General features: G+C 39.1%; 1 long non-coding RNA gene across 1 annotated transcript in view; it reads right to left on the reverse strand.

Moving 5' to 3' along the window:
- The window catches only part of LOC123478369 (uncharacterized), a 108,413-nt gene that overhangs the window by 76,880 nt on the left and 9,130 nt on the right, over positions 1–22,403 (reverse strand). The window contains exon 2 of the long non-coding RNA XR_008427062.2: positions 805–870. This is a non-coding gene — a long non-coding RNA (uncharacterized lncRNA). The remainder of the gene's footprint in view (positions 1–804; positions 871–22,403) is intronic.

Here is a 22,403-nt window from a genome sequence, read left to right on the forward strand (position 1 = left end):
TAGCATGTTAGTGAAGAAGAAAGGGAAATTTTTTCATTCTTATATTAAGAAGTGAAAACAGCTTCCTATGTGCAGGTCCATAGGAAGAAATGCAAGAGCAAATTAAGAATATTAACCCACATTCTCTCCACAAATGAGCTAGTTCTGACTATTTGGGAGGAGTGGGGAGCCCTTTGTTACAGCTTCTCCCAGTAACGGTTTATGCATACCGTTTCATAACAAAATGCTAAATTTACCCAAGCTATTCACTGCACAGATTTGAAAGCCTCCACACGAAAGTACTTTTCAAGCACCCATGCTCACAACACACACGCACAGTGGACCGAGTCAGGAAACAGAAGCAAAGTGGTGGCTTTTTGTTTTTATGTGTATTCTATATTATCTAAAGCAAGTTACTGATGGCTTTAAATGTTTCCTATTCAAAAGCTTCTCTGAGACCTGATGTTTTAAGCTTTACATTTAAAATCTACAATAACCATGGGGAGTGGCTTTTTTCTTTGCAATTTTATCATAGAGTGAGAATTATCATTTAGGGGGGAAAAGGCAATTAAAATATCTTTACAGCTCTCAAGGGGTTACCAGAAGATCTGCCTGTACCCCTTGTCACCTGCCCCAGGATGGTGGACTTGAACAAAACCACCAGAGACCCGCCCCGTGCTTCCTGACTTACGTAAATGCTCTGGCTGCTGCAACGTACTCCCTAAAAAGAGAAATAATAATTTCACACCCCGATACTTGATAAGTGTTTACACTCCTATAAATGATGATGACTCAAAGGACCACACTTCATCATCTTCAACTTACCTCAAAAATGGGGAAAATGCTCCTTTTTTTGGAAATAGACATCATTATCCATTTGCACCTAAGGATCTAAACACAAACCATTATTGAGTAGGATATAATTTGAACAAATTTTTCAAGCTTGGATGTGGAACTACAAGTGGGACCCAAGGGGAAGGTAACCAGTTATTTAGCAAAATGTCACCCTCATCGGCTGTACACAGCTTCACAGGAAACTAAGAAATTTTAGAAGAATTTTTTAGAAGGAACTATAAATTCTAAAAGAAGATGGAGAGTCCCCTTGGGTTAGAAATACTCCAAAGTCTTCCTGTCCATTTTCCTAAAAATAGTTTTTTATGTTGTTTTGTTGTCTACCTTCAGAGCTCCCAGAACATCAGAGACTCCCATCAACACCGTCAGTCAACAGGCTGATGCAGATGGTCAAATTGGTGAACAGATCTGGAACTCCCTCCAAATACCCAATAAATGCTTCCCTCACACTGCAGGAAACAGCATAAAATAGACCAGTTAAAAAGAAATATCGTTTGTTTCAAGTTTAGATAGCAACTGGATCTAGCTTATCCGACTGCTATTAAAGGCTTCATCCCAGGGAACGGATGAATCCGTCTGTTTTTAATAGAACCTGAACTGAATGGCATAAGAGGCATTTATCTCAAACCACTGATGTTAGGTTTTATGTTAAACTGCTCAAGTTTTTAACTAGTTTGTTGTCTTAAATAAATAAATGTTCTCACTTGAAATCTTATTTACACCAATGTTTTGGCAGAGACTTGCTTTTGCAAAGGCATATCAAAGATTAACGTCAAACTCGCCGGATATACATTATGAAGCCCGAATTAATGATAATTGACCTCTGACTTCTCAGCAACAGGAAGGTACTGTTTGAAAGTGGCACCTACCATTTATACAGTTGCATTATGAAAAGTGTCCAACCCGAAGTTTCTTTTCCCTCTGTTGTACCTAGAAATTCAGACCCATCCACGGCCAAGATTTAGAATAAAAGAACAAAAAGGGACCAGAGAGCAGTTATGATACATAAAAATGACGTCTTCTCCTTGCGAGTCATGAAGCCACCCTAGGGTTTTCCAGGGAGAGCTAACAAAGGAAAGTAAACTTGGAGCAAGTGTCGTTGGGTCTTAGCATCAAGACAAATTACCACTTGAAGACAGAAAGAAAAAAATCACTCAATCTGAACAACAGAGAATAATCACACTGGAAAAAAATGAAAGACTCAAGGACCTGTAGGACTACACCACAATATTTAACATCCCAGTCATTGGCGTCTTGGAAGGAAAGAAGGAAAATGTTGGGACTGAAAGTCTGAAAAAGTAGTGGCTGACAATTTGCAAGTTTTGCAACAGACCTAAACCTACAGAACCCATACAGGATAAATTCATAGATATCCACACCAAAACATAAGAGAACTAAAGTTCTGAAAACAAAAGACAAAGACTTGAAAGAGTGAGAAACAACACAATACCTATTTATAGGGGAAAAACAATCAAAATGACAGGTTTTCATAAGAAGCCCTGGAGGCCAGAGAAAGAAGACAGCATTTTTCAAGTGTTAAATGAAAAAAATATATGAACCCAGAATCCCTTCTCCAGTGAAATATTCTTCAGGAGTTAAATGGAAATCAAGGCATTCTCCAGTAAAATAAACAGAGAATTTGTTGCCAGCACCTACTCTAAATAAATGGCTGGAAGAAAAAAATCTTTGAAATGGAATGCAAATGTTAAAAGAAGGAATCTTGAAACTTTAAGAAGGAAAGAAAAGCATAATAATAAAAATACAGATATATATATATATATATATCTGCCTTCTCCTTTGAGGTTTCCAAGTTATGCTTGATGCCTGAAGCAAAAATTGTGTTATATGGTACTCAAGATGCATAGAGAAAATATTTAAGACTATTATAAAAACACGAAGATAAAGGGACTTGAAGGAAGGTAAAGTTTCTACTGTTCACTCACTTGGTAAAGTCAATGCCAGCAAACCATGGTGTGTATATGTGTCATAATAGAACAATGACTAGAAAATATATACAAAGAAATACACTCAGAAATGCTAGACATAACTCAAAATAAAATTCTACAAAATTGTTCAAGTAACCCATAATAAAACAGAAAAAAAAGATCTTATTCTGTTGAGATTTGAGTAGAAACAGCTGGCAGCATAGTTATGTCCTTCACCAATACAAGCTGTGACCCGGCTCCAACCTCCCTCTGCTGTGACAATTGATGGGTCTATACGCTCAGTGGGTCCCATCACTAGCCACGACAGTCTTGGAGTCAATATTAATCAAAAGTTGTGTGGAGAAAAATAATACTCAGGGTTGATTGAAAAACAAAAGGCCTGTTTTCCCAGAGAGTCCATTTAACCCTGGATCAAGCAAGACTCTTAGAATAAGGGCTGTTGGACTACACTTGGTTAAACCCCTGCCTCTTCTCCCCCATACACATGCAGAATAGCTTTTACTATATTACATTTTGGTATGAAGCTATCAGCTACATGGACATGAAGGTTTTCAGAGAGACAGCCCTGCATCTAACATGAATAATAATACTGGTATCTCCCATTGATTGGGCCCCTCTTACATACCAGACATCTTGTATAAATTATCGTCAATCCTTATAACAATCCACTCAGACTGTGAGTATATAATTTTATTACAAGAATTTTCTTTATGACTTCACATTATTCTCATTAGGAGGACATACTAGGGGGAAATTCTGAGTTTAGGTGAGAGTATAATTGCTAACATGAATTAAAATCAAAAGGCCAAGAAGACAACCCAAAGTAATTTGGACAAGTAGCCAGGAGAGGGGACTGAATCTATGAACACCCAATGAAGAGAAACGAGGGAAATCCTTCCGACCACCAGGAAGGAAGAGAGGAGGCATCAAACCACCTGGAAACGTTCTCACACAGGAAGAGCTTCCTAAGTGCTGTTGGGCAGGAAACAAAACTACACGGGAATTCAAGAAATTGTAGAATAGCAGGTATTTAAATGCTACTAGAGGTAAGGAGACAAGTGAAGGGGCATTTCTGAATAGATTCTTTTACAGTGGCTGGCTTGCTATTCACTTTCTCAAGGGTTCTTAACCTAGCTGCATGTCAAAAGCAATCCAGATATGGCCCTGGAAGTTCCTCCACACTGTTTCACTGCAACGGGCAGCACTTTCTTGAAAAGTGAGATGATTTGAGATTTAGTCCACTCTTGCATTAAAGCAGTGAGGGTTTGGTAGGCCCCTTAACTCCTCTGCCTCTTTCCCCATGTGTAAAATAAGGAATCTGGAATAATGTGTACCTAAAATCATTCTCAAATGGAAAATCCCATGATCCTCTTGAAAATATTTTAGAGACAAACTTCTAGTCCTGATTGTTTGAAGAACACGGTATTTGTAATCCCTGTTGGCTTCTGGGTGATTACTCTACATCCAGTCATTTTTGTGAAAGTTAACACAACTTCACAATGCCCAACCTCTGGGATGTTTTTAAGTGTTTTAGCATTGTTTAGTTATTTTAACTGTCTAGAAAACACATTAACGCCACTGTTTTCTCAAAGAGCACCTATTTTTCTATTTCTGATTCCAAGGTCATAAATTTGCCTTGCCATGGCGGACAGATGTTATATGAGATATCTACAGTAGAACCACTAGAAAAGATGATAAATCAACACAAACCAGTCACCACGATGATAAATAGAACTTAAAGCACAAGGCCCCCCAACAGTGATTCAACACATGTGCTCTGCGTAGTGACTGCATCGGCGAGGGCAGCCCTGGATGTTGGAGGAGCAGGACACTACCCTTCTGAGTCACATTTGTCCTTGTGTCAGGTGAGATAAGGAAAGCTTGCCCATTTGCTCAAACAGTGGTTTTAAAAGTCAGGTGATATGATGTAAATATAAGAAATTCATATACCCAAAAGCATGTTGACTTGGAAAGTATAAGTAGCTTTATCTTTCTAGGAATAGGTTTCACATTTATCATATCAACTAGGCAGTGATCTAATTCTATAAAACATCGATCTTGATGAAACACTTTTTTACATTAATTCAAGATTTCCTGAAGTGCATCCTATGGACTGTTAATAGATATTTTGCAAATAACAACAATAAAAACCCCTTCTAGATTTATTTTGATCAAATAGTCTGAAAAAAATGCTTGGTTAAGCAAAGTTAAACAGACTTCTTTCCCGCAGAACTTAATAAGTCTTTGAATACGCTAATGTGCAATATTCCGTGGGCACTGTACAACACAGTGAGTTACAGGGAGGTAACACTGTTTCCCTAGGGAACATCTCTTGGTACTGATGCCTGGTGAGTACCATTAAGAAACAGCACTAACAAAACACTTCTTCTTGTACAACTTGCTGAATGAAGCAGAACTTTTTCCGCATATGTCTCAGAGCTGGAATTCCAGACAGACTCATAGAAAGATGGCTCAGTAGCAAACACTGATTCCAGCTGGGTTCATCCCTATTCCCACAACATTAAAGTAAATATGACTTCTGGTCCACAGATGTTTTGGAAACAACACTTTTTGCTTCCCAAATTTTAAAGTAAAACCACAGGTAAGCAGATGGCATTAGGCCCACATTCATCCATCCGCATCACCAGCAATGTTTTTTTGGCCTTACCCCTCCCCACCCACATTGTAATAGCCCGTGTTCTATTTCCTTCTCTTCTCTATTCAAAACTTAAGGCCCTGCACTTTGTGGTATATAATAGAGGGTCCGAAATAAATAAAAATTTACCTGACAACCTGACTGCCCAGATTCAAGTTCTAGGGACAGCACCCACAATTTACCAGCTGGGTGGCCATGGGTAAGTAACTTCACTTTCTTCCAGTGTTGAGTAAATATAACAACATAGATATCCTCACTATTTAAATTTAAGAGCTGAATAAATTGGAATAAATCACTTTTTATCCAAACTTCCACTACTTGCTGTCTGGAAGTCAGGAACCAAATTGATTTGGATAGTATGACAGCCCTTGTTATTTAACTTTGGCATTCGAGCTCAATAACTAAGAAGAAATGATAGTCAGGAATATTGTGATGTCCACATCATAGAGTTGCTGTGAGGAGCGAATTATTTCATATCCATTAAGCACTTATGAGACTGCCTGGCAACTATTATTTGCTGTTCTTATTATTCCAACGAATATGACATGATATTCCATAAGGAGCATTAATGATAGACCTTTTCTAGGCAATTTATTTTTATTTCACAGAGGGTCTCAGTACTTTAATCTGAAGTTTTATTAAAGGCCTGGCCCTCTTGCGCTATTTATGTATTCATTTGTTTTTACTACAGGATCTTTTCCAGGAAGAAAAAGAATACAGGGATGTGAACCTCATTTCTTGTCCCATCTCAGCAAAGTGCTAATCACAACACATTAGGCAGGGACATACGTAACCTCTGAGGTTTCACTTCCTTCTTGGGAAAAGTAGAACAAATCCCACCCTTCTTACCTGGTGGGGTCAACAGAGAAAATACATATAAAAGTGTTCTGCAAATGGTAACAAGTAACACTCAGGAAAGAAATTGCTGGTCATTCCACTCAGACCTCTGCTTGTGTTATTTGTGGGACATAACCTCAGAATAACAGTCCTAACCCTAAAGCCCATATGAAACCCAGAGTCACAAACAAATATTTTGTTGCAAATGAAATTAGAACATATTTCACACTAATTAGCAGACTGGTTGTTTGTTATATGATAAGGACCTTTTCAAACAATATTCACTCAAGCACCAAATATTTATTAAGCACCTACTAGGTACCAGTAGCCGCTCTTGGTGCAACCCTGGTTGAATTATGGAGCAGCTGACCTATTACCTACACAAGCAGATGTAAATGTGAATTTTTCTTTGTACCTGCCATATTGCAGATCCTTTTCAAGTCACTTCAGTCTTTGCTCAAGCTTCCTTCATTGTAAAAAGGGCCTTCTGCTTCAAGAGATTAGAACTATTCATAAGACCTGTTACTAAGCTCTTTGCATTTCCTCAAAAGGAAAGTATAACCAAAAACCAGTCTACTTATCAGTAAAGTATTAGGAGACTGATTCCCAAATGCAATGCCTGCTTTGTTGTTCACTCATTTCCTTCTCTTAGAAATCTTATAAAACTTATCTAAAAGGTTACAAGTCCTTCCTGAATAGCAGGACCAAAGGTATTTGTATAGCATTTAATGTTTAGCCAGCCCTTTACCATCTCTCTGTTTATTTTCCTCCTAGCAACTCAATGTAATTCATTACCACCTTACTCTTCTTAGAAATGAAGGAGCTGAGGACCTGGTGTGTACACCATCCATCAAGTGTGATCACCCATATTATCCTTACTCTGTTAGTCAAGTGAGAAGTCATCAAGTTAAGAAGCATTTTAGGTTCTTTTTATTGTGTCCCCAAGTATAATTGACCATGCAAAGAAGATTTAATACTAGCAAGGGAAAAAAAAAAACTCAGGTAGAATATGAATCCAGTGACTGACAATAAAAAAATATCACTGTTATTTAAGATGAAAGGAATTCTTCTTTCTCTCTAATATCATTTCCCTTGATCCCAATTATCTGCTAAATTACCTATAAAATATGCCATCAGATTATCTTATATGAATATGAAATTACAAAAAAGAAACGAAAAGAAAGGAAAAGAACCAGGCTACTCAAATCCTTAGGTTAAAAACAAATGGGAATAGTCACGAAGAGTGAATCGTGACTCCACAGACTCTACTGTATTAATTCCCTTATTCAAAAGCAATCTGTTTTTCTGAAAAAATATCATAAACCCCAGCTGTCTGAGGACCCTTCAAAGTCATACTCTCTGACCTCAGCCGGGCCCTGACTGTCTGACAAATCTGTCATACAACCTACTGAGTCTCATCACTTCACGATGACTTTGAATCTTCTCCTCCAACTCCCAGCTTCACTTAAGCAGACAAAAACCTCTCCTTTCTGCAGAGGAGACTAAAACCAACCACACTGATCTCCACCAGCTTCCCCCCACCTCCAACTTTCTGTCTGCTGCTAAAGAAAAGATATCTCACTTTCTTGTCAAAGAAAACCCTTCACTAAAATTCCTCCATGGTTTCATCATGCCTCCTAGCCTCCCTTCAATTCCTCCAGCCCTTTGGGGTCCTTGTCCCATCATCTCTGACAAGTTGAGATGGGTCCCATTCTGAAGAACACCATCCACCATGCTGCTCCTTCAAACTACTGTCCCCTGTCTTGTGACCAGGTTCTTGACTCATCAGTATTTTATCTTTCACAAGTTCTTCTCCACCCAATCACATCTTCAAACTCTCAAAACTAGCTTCCACCCTCAATCATCTACTTTCACGGCTCATATATTAAGACACCTGCATTCATCCAGCAAATACTTTTGCTGTTTAGAAAATAATGGTGACCTAGATCTTCGAGCTAGTGGGGAGACAGCTAGGAAGCAGGCAAACAAAAATATGCTTGCAAATATTGAGTGTGCTTTGAACAAAATTAACAGATAAAGTGATACATGACAGCAAGGGATGCCTACCTACTTCGGGACAGTGGTCAGGAAGATTTTCTAAAGTTGTGGCAAAAAGGTCAGCCAGTTGTTCTAAGAAGAATGTACATTGATGCTTTAGAAGATTGTACATAGATCTACAAAGACCTGGGTGAGGAGAGCAGGGAAATAAAAGAGCTCTTTTCATTCCACCAGGTAGGACGTACAGCGAGGGACCAGGGACCCTGAAAATAGACCTTCTGGAGGCCGGCAGCTGTTGCATGCTCAGATTCTGATGCTAGTTTAGTAAGAAATACAGTCTGGCAGGCACAACACATTATCCAGATGTGACAGTTAAATTCAGCCAAGTATGTCCAGAAGCGAGGTCCAATATGAAGGACTAGGGTACCCTAACAAGTAAAATATAGCATGAAAATACCCAGAATCAGACAATAGTTGGAGATGCCAACAGGCAGCAGGAGGGAATTCTATGAGCAGATAGCAGAGCCTGAGTAACTGAATGCCAGTTCCAGGAAAGTCTGGAAGAGCGAGGCTGGTGCCCCACCTCAGGCAGATCAAGGCAGGAGGTGAACCTGAGGCATAGGGACCACAGTGAAGACAGAAGCATAGGAAATAACACAGAAATCCATTTACCAAAGTCAAGGTAACTTGCAGAATCTGTAGGGGATGTTGAGCATGAAGCGAGAGACCAGTAAACAATGAGGACAGAAGACTAGGACTGGACAGAAGCAACCGTGACTGGAGTCTGGGTTTCAATGTGCTCTGCTAGAAACTTACTTCTCCCTGCTCTGTAAGACCAGGATTGGCCCTGGAGACCGAGATGCAGCTGAGCTCCTGGTTCGGAATCTTTGACCACGTGCTATGTAAGCTCAGATTTAAAAAAAAAATGATGATGATAATATTTTTTAAAACTGCTCTTTCAAAGATTAAATCCAAGATTAAATCTTGTTGCCAGATTCATGCTCTGTTTTCAGTCTTCATCTTCCACTGCCCTTCAGACCCAATATTCTCATCCCATATTTACTTTCACCCTCTCTGAGGCTCAAAATGTTACAGTCAAACACATCATCCCCTTTCTCACACTGAGTCGGTTGCCAATCCCATTTGCTCCACCTCCTGTCCCCTTCTTTTCATTTGCACTGGCACAACCCATTAAGCTGTCATTAAAATTTCATTTAGAATCCAAAATAGTTTCCTCTATGACCTCTCTCTCCTTTCAAAACGATATAACTGTTTTTTGTTGTTGTTGTTGTTGTTGTTTAATAGCCCAACTTGAATCATCTCAGTCTCCAACCAAATGGATGCTGGGCATTTTCCTCTCCTCCCTCATTCTTTCAATGCATATTTACCAAATTCCTCCTGCATGCCAGGCACCACAGAAGGCATTAGCCATCTGACAGTGGACAAAATAGAGCAGAGTGCAGCCCCATGGGCTCTGCCATCCCTAGGGCTGACACCGGGAGCAAAATGTGTCCTTTCCAACACCCGCCCAGAATCCCGCTCTGCCCTTTAACCCAAAGAATTAGTTCACAGGAACATCTCAGCACTTTTGCCCAGTGTTCTCACTTCCATGAGGGTTGCATGTGGTACCTTCTGCCACACCTTGAAATCTGCACAGCCCCTTGCAGTCTCTGTTACTCCATCTCCTGCTTCTCCCTTCTGCCTCACTCGGCTCCAGCAACGTTCTCCCCTCAGACGATCCTGCTTCTGCCGGGCTGGCACCCTTACCTCCTTCTCTGTGGGACCTTCCCTGGGCACCCTATTCAAAATTACAGACACCCACCACCACCACTCCATGTTCTCCTCATTTCCTTTATTCTCTTCTGTCCTACTAACCTCCATCTACCACACTGTGTGTTTTACTGACATATTTTATTATCTGCCTTTCTGCACTAAAAACATAAATTCCATGAGGCCAGGCCAGGATTTTTGCTCTGTTTCAGTCACTACCAAACCTCCTGTGCCTATAAAAATACCTGAAAATGACAGCACGTCACGATTATTTCTTGATTGAATGAAGTCTCCTTCACCTTTACTAATGATTCATTACCACCAAAGATACTTCAGCACCTGACATGTACGTGCATACGTGTAGATATCGATGAGACAGATACAGACATAGATATACACACACCCCCACATAGATATGCATACATGAGGCTTGTCCAGAAAATGTCCAGCCATTGTTAGTACGAGAATGGTTTGTGCGACATTGATGTAACCTGGCAGCCAAGGACAGGGGACTGGAATGCGCATGTGTGAACAATTACGACTTCACTGTACTAGTCCGTGGGGACGGTAGACATCATTGAGTGAGCATGAGTACCGTGTGGCCGTCACATTCAAAATTACTGAGCAAGTAGAGCAAGGAATCTGTACCAAATTTTGTGTTAAGCTTGAACATTCCTCTGTGGCAATTATTCAGATGATTCAGAAGGCCACAGCTGTGGGCAACTAGTGATTGGCAGCTTCATGCCCGCAATGCGCTGGCTCATGTGTCACATCTCCCAGGTGACTCAGACCCCCTACAGCCCAGATTTGGTGCCCTGTGACTTCTGGCTTTTTCCAAAACTAAAATCACCTTTGAAAGGAAGACATTTCAGACCATTGATGAGATTCAGGAAAATATGACAGAGCAGCTGATGGCGATTGGGAGAACTGTGTGAGGCCCCAAGGTGCCTACCTTGAAGGGGACTGAGGCATCATTGTCCTGTGTACAATAGTTTTTGTATCTTGTATCTTCTTTAATAAATGTCTCTATTTTTCATATTATATGGCTGGATACCTTCTGAACAGACCTTGTATATGTATGTAGTGTGTGCATATACACATGTATACACATATACCTGCCTGGATAGTACATCAGCCATATTAAGAACACGGTTAATATTAAACACTGAGTGTTCTTGCACATCCCGGGAAATATCCTAACTTTCCCTATATTTGATCAGCTTACTTTCGTAGATGTTTACCCTAGGGTACACATGTCCTGAATGTTATCACTTCTCATACTGAGGATAAATATATAAAAGCAGGAAATAGAGCCTTCTTCTGCCTCTCCAGAAGGAATTAGGTGGTATTGCCATTCTACCCACCCCACATCAGGCCTCTGTCTGGGCACCCATCTGCTGCCCCATACATTTTAATCACCACCTGTCATGCCCAGGCTGCTGCCAAGCTCCCCACCTCACCTATGTCTCTTCCTTAGTCTCCCTCTCACCAATCAATACAGGTAAAGCCAGGGATGGCTCCACCAGGACGTTAAATAAAGCCACTCCCATGTCACCATGGCGACAATCACTCCTTAATAATCACTCCTTAGACAACACTCTTCATACTACCCCACTGGACTCTGTTTTCCAGGGAGCAAATACAAGTAAAAAGTAATCATCAGAACATGAATGAACACAAATCAATTCAGACCTGGAGGCTGTAGAGACTGGGCTGCTTTTATACCCCACTCATCTCCAGCTGACAGTTCCGGGACCCTTCAGAAGTACCATGTGGGTTTATGCAAAGTGATTGTGCTGCAAGGAGGAGAGCCAGAACTGAGGACTCTGCTGCAGCGAGGGCCCCCAGGGGAGGTGCTAAAACTCCACCCCATGGAAAGAAACAAAGGAAAGCAACTTGTTTTATGGAAGGATCAGATAGAGAAAATAAAAATATAACAAACGTGGTCTTGTGAAAAAGGGTAACTCTGTACCTGTCCCATGTGTGAGTGTGGAGATGAAGCTTACACTATTTCCATTATGCTTCTAGAGGAGATGACCCTGAACCAGAGATACCACTCAGGCACCTCCCAGACACAAATTTAAAAATCCTCTGTAAAAACTTGTCTGTATACCCCAGCGCATTGGAGTCCTGCAGAAAAATAATCCCAGGGGACGATGAGTTCACAAATGAAAAGTATAGACCTTTGCAAAAAAAAAAAAAAAAAATTCCTCGCAAGCAAGGGTCAACAAACAAAACAATAGGTTAGTTTAGCACTGCCAATGCAAATAAGTATGCTTAAAACTATTAGAGAAATGTTTAAAAGGAAAGAAGAAAGGTAGAATGCTATAAAAATAGACAGGTGCATTGAGAAAATGCAATATAACTTCTAAAAATAAAATGAACTATTTAAAAATGATCAGAACATTCCAGGTCCATGAACTGGAGCGGTGAAAGCGCAACCATCACTTTCAATAAAAGGAAAACTTTCCAAGGATGTCAAAAAGCACTCTGCACCAGTTCTGGCAAGAGGAGGCACCATTCTTTCAGAGCCCCAGGGGCATTGTACTACCCAAACAACACACAGGAATCCTCACACTGTGCTGGTTTCACAACTTCTTGTTAACAGAGCGCTCTGCCTACTGAAAAGGCATCCTTGGAAGAGGAGCTTTGAGGAGAGCAAGTCTAGCTGCTGAGATGCTGAGAATATAGAGAGGGACAGGGGGTCTTCTGGGGACACCCCCTGAATGGGGAAAACACTGTCTTATTTCTTCTTCTCTTGCCTTAAGCACTAAGTAGAGGTGTGATCCCAGGACCACTTCTTTCTTGGGCTTTAGATAACAAGTCAGTGCATATTTGTGGCCATAGATTTGATGCTGACGTGTAGTTGGAAATGAAATATATAACTCTTTGTACTTATGCATGATATCATAATTCTGGCGACAAGCTAACATAACTGGCCCCCTGGGCACCACTTCTGCATTGCAAACTTCCTTTTCTGAGCTTAATAAATCTTTGTTGCGTTATTGCCTAACCTGAAATGGTCCTGCAGAGTCCCTTGCAATGGGGGAAGCAAAACCACAAAATCAGAACCTCAGAATGGTGTGCAAAGCTCCCTATGAAAGCTGTCATTTAAAAAAACTGTGAATTAGTTTGATCTTCAGTTCCAATGAAACCTGTAGTATTTGCGAGTAACAAGATGTCAAAGGAAGTACTGTTGTTTCTGGTACGATATGCTTTGAGGATTAGCTTTTTTTTTTAATTTAATCTTTCTTGGATCACAAGTGCCAGCATAAGTATTATATTACTTCATACATAGTCTCTGCTTTAGCCTAGCTCAGAATATGTAGTTAGTCAACAAGGGGAGATAGTTTTGCCAAAATTCATAAATGTATGCTGTTCGAAATGGTTACAAAACCAAGAGAAGTAAAATTTTACTTACAAGAGTAATTCTGTAGGGAAAAAAATCTTCATTAAAATTCATGTGTTAGTTTAGTAATCCCAAAGAAATTACTTTAGGTCCTTTTATTCACTTTCCATAGTCCAGTGGTACTAAACGAATTAAATGACTCTAATAGACAAAATCGTGCAGGAAAAGCTCACAATGAAAGCTGACAAAAGGAGCTGCGAGGAAAGTGGTCTAACTATGGCAACTAACCCATTCATTGCAAAGAAGAAAGAATATGCAACATCAGATGAGAGGCCAATTCTCCTTTGAGAATATTGTGCTCAGTAAATTAGCAACATAATACAACTTCAGAAGTCATAGCTATAGCTATTAATCACAATGTAAAATGTGATTAATAATCCACTAAATTGTAGTCTTTTAGAAATTTGAATAAATTTCACAGCTTTTTTTGCTCATTTTCTTTCCCATCTTCAGGAAACCATTAATCCCAGTTATCTAAACTAATGCGAGTTGTAAATGATACACATTTTGGACACGTCACATGAATGTCTTTCGAAAGCACCCTGAGCAAATGAAGGTTTCCATGTAAGAGAAGTGTGGAAAGAGCCTGTGTCTGGCTAGTGAAATGAATCAGATAAGATTAATCTCTAAGTCATAAATAAGATGTTCACTTGAAATTTTTTAAAATTTCCTATCCATAGGTTGGTGCTCAAAAAAATGAAAAATTACCCTAGTCCCAATTCTATTATTTTATTTTATTTTTTATGGGAGGGAGAAAAGGAGGCAGAGAAACATTGATGTGAGAAACATCAATTGATTGCCTCTCACATGCATGCATCCTGAATGGGGACCAAAACCCACAACCAAGGCATGCACCCTGACCAGGAATCGAACCGGTGACCTTTTGGTTTGTGGGATGACACTCAACCCACTGAGCCACACCAGTCAGAGCCCAGTGCTATTATTTTAAACACAGTGATGTAATAGATTCCATATGGAAATCTCCCTATAGAATGTCTATATTTTGTACTCTGGAAAAATTTGAATATTTCACAAACCATCTTTATAGCCTCAGGAAATTCACCAAATGGTTTAATGTTAATAGTAATTAGCTGGTAGAATTTCTTGTACTGAGAGACTTTTAATTGGCAACCCCATATGAAATAGGAATGACAGAAAACTGGTTTAACTGTAATGAAGATATACTTCTAAAGTTACATCCTAAATATTCACTGAATTGGAACCCATTTATCCCCATCGTGCAGTCTAAAAGCCTATAAATAATGAACAAATGCGACCTTTTCCTGTAAAGGAAGAGATTAGGGAAAAATGCAATGTGATAAACACAGGAAAACTTAGTCTTCTTCAAATGATGATGAGGTCTTAAGGAAATCAGGAAGTAAGTAAATGAGACAACTTTCTTTTCCGTTTGCTTTCAGGGCTGACCTGTTGCTGAGGACTATGAGAATAAGGTTATTACAGAGTGAGTCAGATGGAAAACACAGGCAAACACAAGAATACTGAGAATATAAGTACGTGTTATTCTTCCACTGGTAGTTAACTTTAAGGATAAAACATAAAAACTGGATAGGGCAAAGTGTCCCCAAAATATAATTGTGAAAACAATAAGTTATTGTATTTCTTTAAATAACCCTAGAAGTTTTTCTGAAAACCTCCCAATGACCCAAACTCTGACTTTTGAAGCCCATTATTTCATTTGGACAAATAATGTCACAGACTCAATTAGTACAGAAGATACATGCAAGAATACTCTAGGCATATTTGGAGTCATAGATCACAGAAAGACTATCTTGATCTTCAAAGAAATATATGCAATGAAATGCGCAAAAAATTGAATTATTTATTACTATTTGGAATGTTACTTATTACTACTTGACAGGTGAGAAGATTATAAGCATAATAGTACTTTCCTTTTGAGCCCATTTGTTTTTTGCTGTGGATTCAAAATATTAAACTTTATGAGGTTTTGCTTGTTAAAAAAACTTTACAAACTTTGAAGAATTATAATACATGATACTTGTATAGTACACTATGTGTTATATTTACTAAGATAATACTGATGTGTATGTATTATTTACATATGAAGCTAGTATTCATTTAACATTGTCTCTTATAAAACACCTGCCGCTTCAGTATACAGATGCCTAAATAATAAGAAACTCTAGTCAGGACCCCAAGACAATCTGCTCATACTAGTTAATAAATAATGATACAATAGTTTTTAAAGGAGTAAATGTGAAAAGAATGATTAGGAACAATTTCACAGGACTAAAGGCGAAGTAAAGCTATCTCAGCAAGTAGGATTACGCGTTTCAAAAACTCACCTGCGTGCTTAAGGAGGCGGACAGCATCTCTGCTTGTTCAGGGCCCGCCCTAAGGAGTGTATTTGTCAAGTCACAATATTGACTCTAGAGTCAGACTCCAACGCTAAGGACACGTCTCCTTACGTGCCTGAAACCCCTCTTTCCTATATGGCTACAGGAGTTACTAGATCCAGTTACTTTTTTAAAAAAGATTTTATTTATTTATTTCTATAGATAGGGAAAGGGAGGGAGAGAGACGTCAATGTGTGGTTGCCTCTCATGTGCCCCCTACTGGGGACCTTGGCCCGCAACCCAGGCATGTGCCCTGACTGGGAATGGAACCAGTGACCCTGTTGGTTCACAGGCCAGTGCTCAATCCACTGAGCCACACCAACCAGGGATAGATCCAGTTACATTTTTTAAATGACACCTATTTGCAGCCTATCCAAACTCATGAGTAGAATGTCACTTCAAAGGGAAGTTCTAAATATGTATGAGGTTATTCACTCCAAATTCCAAAAGAATGTTGATATGTCCTTTATAAATACTTGTCTTCAAAAACATGAAAGTTCCTGGAGAAATTACTTAACTACTTTGGATGTCGACACAGTTCATATTACTTTTGATTCCTCCTTCCTTATGAGGCCTACCTCCACCATGATCTAAAAGGATTGCTGAATGTGGGCCTTTATTCAGGTGAAACAAGAGATGTGAATGGCTGTGAAATCAGGATTCCTTAGCTTACTATAAGGTACAACATTTCTGATAGCCAGGAGGAAATATTAGATTGTCCTATAAAACAAGTGCAGAGAGCTGAAATACTGGATTCTAAAGGTGTGGGCTCCTTGAGAGTGGCCGAGCACAGGGGTCTGAACACCCAAGCAAGAGATTTTTACCCTGGGTCTGTGGTCCTGCAGAGGGCTCCTTGGATTGGGTTCAGTGTATAAATGAGCCCTGTAAAATAATTGTGAAATTGTGTGTTCACATGCACACGTGTGCACGGTTTTCCTGGAGAAAATACTGATAGGGCTCACCATCTAGACCATATAATTTATTGTTGAAACTATAATACTTTAGAAAATGAAATGGAATGTTCTCAATTATTATGCTCAGCAAGAGACTTAAAATGAGGATTTCCTGGGCGATATGGGAAGTGTAGTCACTTTATCAACACCCCAAGAAGGTAACACACTCCTGTACCAGGGAACTGGCTTTTCATTACTTCAACTTGAGAGCCATTCATGAATTTTCACTTCTGGCGATTGGTTTTTACACAACCAGCTGGACTCTCCAAGTGTCTGGTACACATCAGACAGCTTTTGGAAACCATCCCAAAGCTTTGAAGCCTAAGAGTGCTCTCCAGTCCTAGACTCTGGCCCCTGCACTTGATGATGCTGGTTGTTACCCTGTGCTTTGCAGTTCCCACTGAACTTGGACTCAGAGCATGCCACTGGCCATGAATCTTTCATGAATCCATGAATCTTTCTGTGCTTTACAAGCACTTCTATTCTTCCTTTTCCTAAATGAATGCACATCACCAAGGTTTGCAGCTGAGCCTTCTGATCTACACTGTCCCTTGAGAAATGGATCTAATTATACAACTTTTAATAGAATATACCAATGACAAGGTCACAGCCTTTGACCCACATCACAGCCCCAAACTAGGAGTAAATGGATGAAGTTACTCAAATTCATAATGTTAAGACTTCTATGTAAAGTTGAACAAGAAGATTTTTAAATATTGGAATAACTGTCATGTGTTTGTAAGATGTAAGAGGAGCTTAAATTTTAGAGAATCTGAGTATTAGTCTGTGACTCTACTTAAAAATGTGACTATAACTGGATTTTAACTTGAAAAGTATACTATTTTTCATGGTTTGTAAGCAGTATTTATATGAACAATAGAACTCAAATCACTATTCAGTAATTATTATTTATGATACTTATAAGAATTGCTATTGTGCTTAGAAAGGTGCTGCTAATGAAATTTGTAAATCTGCCCTCTTGAGCATTCAAAACGTTCCACAGAATTAGATATATTGGTATTAAACCTATAAATGTAGTTTGAAATATTTAAGGGAATTTTATTACCAAAGTCCACAAAGGGGCTTTTTAACTGATTGAATTTAATCTGTTGAAATCCTTTTAATTTAGGTAAATTCATTCTATTGAAATTTATTCTAATTAAACATCAAAAAACAAGTTGTAGAGATCTTATGTACAACGACTTTGCGTACAATACCGTCCTGTACACTTCAAGATTTGTTAAGAGGGTAAATCTCGTGTTATCTGTTCTTACCACAGTACAAACAATAAAAAGAAACAAGTTAAAAAATATTTTCAGTTTTGTACTAGTTTACTATCTTCAAAAGCAAAATATTTTTGTATATTTTATACAAAATTCATATCTTCTTAAACTCAAAGTTGTGTATATAGGAGAATTAGGTTTTGCAGTTTGCCTTTAATACAATGAATAAGAATTAAACTCCAAGCAGTGGGAACCAATCACTGTTGTTCACCAAAGCCCCCATCGGATGTTAAGATACACTCACTGGCAAGCACATCTCCCTCTGTGTCAGACACTGATACTATCTGTTTATTTCTCTAAGTCAGAGTTAGAGGGGGCTTATCTACTCAGCAACTTGGTTTGCAGGTAGATACTTAGTCATTCCTCAGTGCCTGCAGGGGTTGGTTCCAGGACCCCTGTGAGTAATAAAACCCAAGGGTGGTCAAGTCCTGTATATAAAGGGGGCATGGCATTCACATATAACCTAGGTATATCCTCCCGTGTACTTTAAATCATCTCTAGGTTTGTATAATACCAAATACAATGTAAATGCCATGAAAGTAGTTGTATTGTTTAGTGAATGATGACAAAACAAAAAATGTCTGTACATGTTCAGTACAGACACAATTATCACAGGTCTAACTACATAGTACATATCAGCAACAAAAATGTAACCTTTTTTTTTCAAATATTTTCCACCTGTGGTTGGTTGAATCCATGGATATAGAACTTCCAGATATGAAGGGCTGATGGAATGTTTTTGTTTTATTTTGTTTTGTTTTGTCTTTTTATGTAATCTTTATTGTATTTTTTCCATTACCATTTAGTCCCCTTGTACCTCGCTCCCCCTAGAAATCACCACACTGTTGTCCATGTCTAAGAGTCTTTTTTCCTTATTGTTCAATCCATCTACCTCCTACCCCCACCCCTAACTAGCTGTCATCTGCTCTCTGTCCATGAGTCTGCCTCTGTTTTGCTTGTTAGTTCAGTTCATTCATTTGATTCCACATGAGTGAAATCATATGGTATTTGTCTTTCCCTGACTGCCTTATTTCACTTAGCATAATATTCTCCATGTTCATCCACACTGTTGCAAAGAATAAAATTTTCTTCTTTTTTACAGTACTATTCCATTGTGTAAATGTCCCATAGTAGTTCTATCCACTCATCTATTGATGGACACTTGAGCTGCTTCCATATCTTGGTGATTGTAAATGACTCTGCAATGAACATAAGGATGCTTATGTTCTTTTGAATTAGTGTTTTGGGTTCCTCTGGATATATTCCTGGAAGTGAGATTGGTGGTTCAAAAGGCAGATCCTTTTTTAATTTTTGGAAGTATCTCCATACTGCTTTCCACAGTGGCTGCACCAGTCTGCATTCCCATCGACAGTGCAAAAGGGTTCCCCTTTCTCCACATCCTCACCAGCACTTGTTTACTGATTTATTGATGATAGCCATTCTGACAAGTGTGAGATGGTATCTCATTGTGGTTATTTGCATTTCTCTGATGATTAGTGATATAGAGCATCTTTTCATATGTCTATGAGCCACCTGTATGTCCTCTTTGGAGAAGTGTCTCTTCAGGTCCTTTGCCCATTTTTTAATTGGGTTTTTTATTTTTATATTTTGGTCTTGAGTTTTAAGTACTTTGATGGTTTGTTTTTGAAAATGCTCTTTTAGTGGCAAAGTCCTTGAGTACTTAAGAAGCTATTCTGATTTTTCTCTTAATAAGGCTTATCATTATTCAGTTTTGTGAGGTTAACCTTTGCTTACAGGTTTATGTCTTTACTTCTTAACATCAGTGAGCAGGTTGGTAGACTGGAAGGAATTCTGAATTATCAGCAATTATGAAAGATTTCAGGTCCTCTCTCTACTCTTAACAGTTTTGTGTCTCTGGGCCAATTATGTCCAAACATTTGAGTTTATTTCCTTATTTTTAAAAGAAAATAATGATGTCTGGAGGTTGTTATGATGACAAACTAATTTTTTTCAAGAATATGTATTGAAAGTTTAAGCCTTACAATAGGTTATATGCAGAGAGGAATCAATGATTCTGTTCTCATGGAGTTAACAGACTTAGTATTAGTTAATCAACAGACTGAGGCCTAAACAATTATAACACAGAGAAGCCAATGACACATTCTGTAATAACAACTAATATTTTTTAGCGCTGCACACCATTCTAAGCACTCCACCTCTGTTATCTTATGTAATCTTCCCTAAGTCCTATACAGTAGGTCTTACTATCCCCACTTTACAAGCGAGACAAGCACATCACAGGGAGGGAAGTCTGAGGAGGTTAGGAGAGTATAGAATAGTCACAAAGCTCGATGTAAACTGAAACCGGTCTGAATCTATCCCTTGCCCTCTTAGCCACCAGACAACACTTCCTTGAGACTGAAGTCTTGACTTCTTAGAATGACATTAAAGGCCCCAGGCCAAAAGCCCCCAAATGCTTTTCCAATCATATTTATAAATCACTCAGATGGCTCCCACCACAGCTCAGCCAATCCCACCAAATATCCAATAAAAATGTTTTGCAAATTCTAAATCACGGTCTCCATCCAAAAATCTTGCTTTCTACTACCAACTTGAGCATCCTAGTGGGCATCTATCTCCAGCTCCTCTGCATGTCTATACCACTGACCTGGCCTTTATGGCACGCTCTCCTCATGAGAATCATTCATTTTTAGTATGGTTCTATCTTAATTCTTCTATCAGCTTGTACGTAACCTCAGGGCAGGAACACTGTCTTCAAGTTCTCTGTATCTTCCCAAGGCATGGCTTACCGCCCTGAGCTGAAATTATCTCTGAATGTGTCTGGCTGCCTCAGTAACTGACTGTCTCTTTCATCATTGCATCTTTAATGCCTAGTGTAATAGTTGCTACATAAATAGGCTCAATGGATATTCGCTGAAAAAAGAAGTAAGTACAAAAATAATATTTAGTAACATTTGCAAGTTCTTATGACTATACGTCTCCTAATTGTATTCAAAAATAGAAAATAACCTACTTTAACATGTGCTTGAATAAAAGCCTCTTCATTGACAGTGGCACAAACATAGAAAACACAGAGACACAGCATCCACTTAACTAGGCTGTTTGTTGTCAGGGTCGTTAGGACTATGCTTAGCTTCACCACTGAACATCATTTTATCTAGCAGATTTTCAATTCCTGCTCAGGGGAAAAAATAATCAAAAATAGTTATTCAATAAAGACAGATTTTTACAATAGCAGGCAAATCCCAAAGACTGATCATATGACATCACTGTTAAAAGTATTGATGTTTAATAAAATACAGGAAAAACCTGTACCATCTACAACACCCCAGTGGCTTCACACGGAGACAGTTCTGGGTGTTAAGGATCCACAGTCAGCATGGTGCATGGAGGTTACGTTGTAATCATTACTTCCTCCCTGCCATACCTCAGCCACTAAGACAAATACTGGGTTTTTACTGACAGGAGAGTAGTCACAGGAATACAGCAGAAAATTATAACATCATTATAATTAATTATAATAAGCCCGAGATGTTTCTAATTACCAAGTGCTATAGGTTGAGTTGTGTCCCTCCGAAATTCACGTGTTGAAATCCTAACCTTGAGTATCATAGACTACGACTCTATTTGGAGACAGAGTCTTTAGCAAGGTAGTTAAGTGAAAATAAAGCTTTACGATGGGCCCTAATCCAAGACGACTGGTATCCTCATGAGAAGAGGAAATTAGGAAACGGATGAGTGTAGAGGAAGAGCACGTGAAGACAGAGAGAGAAGATGGAATCTGCTCAGTAGAAGCAAAGGAGAGGGGCTCCAGAAGAAACTGAACTTGCAGACACCTTGGTCTCAAACGTCTAGCTTCCAGCATTGTGAGAAAATTTGTTGTCTAACCTATTCAGTCTGTGGTACTTTGTTACAGAAGACCTAGCCCACTAATTAACACACCAAGTACCTTTCCATTTCTTAACTCATTAAAATCTCATTTAATGCTCGGAACAATCATTTCTGGGAATATTTTCCCTGTTTTATAGCTAGGGCAACGGACCCTTCGAAGACGTTCAGTGATGTCTCTGAGATCACCCAGTGAGCCAGCACCAGGACACAGGACTCAGACTGGAAGCTCATGTCCCCAAGTCCTGCCGACTTTCCACTCTCAGCAGGGGCTGGGCGACGGGACATCTGGGCTTCGGTCCCAGAGCGCCCTAAACCAGTAGTGGGACCTTCAGAGTTATTCATTTTGTAAACACCTATGTTTTTTTCAACTGCAAAATAAGGGGGGTTGAATTAGATATTCTAAGGGTTGATTGGACTAAAGGTCTATCTAAATGTCTTCGCAGCTTTAAAAATTTAGCTTAAGTCATGGATT

This window comes from Desmodus rotundus, chromosome 6 (genome assembly GCF_022682495.2).
Source record: "Desmodus rotundus isolate HL8 chromosome 6, HLdesRot8A.1, whole genome shotgun sequence".
Taxonomy (NCBI): domain Eukaryota; kingdom Metazoa; phylum Chordata; class Mammalia; order Chiroptera; family Phyllostomidae; genus Desmodus; species Desmodus rotundus.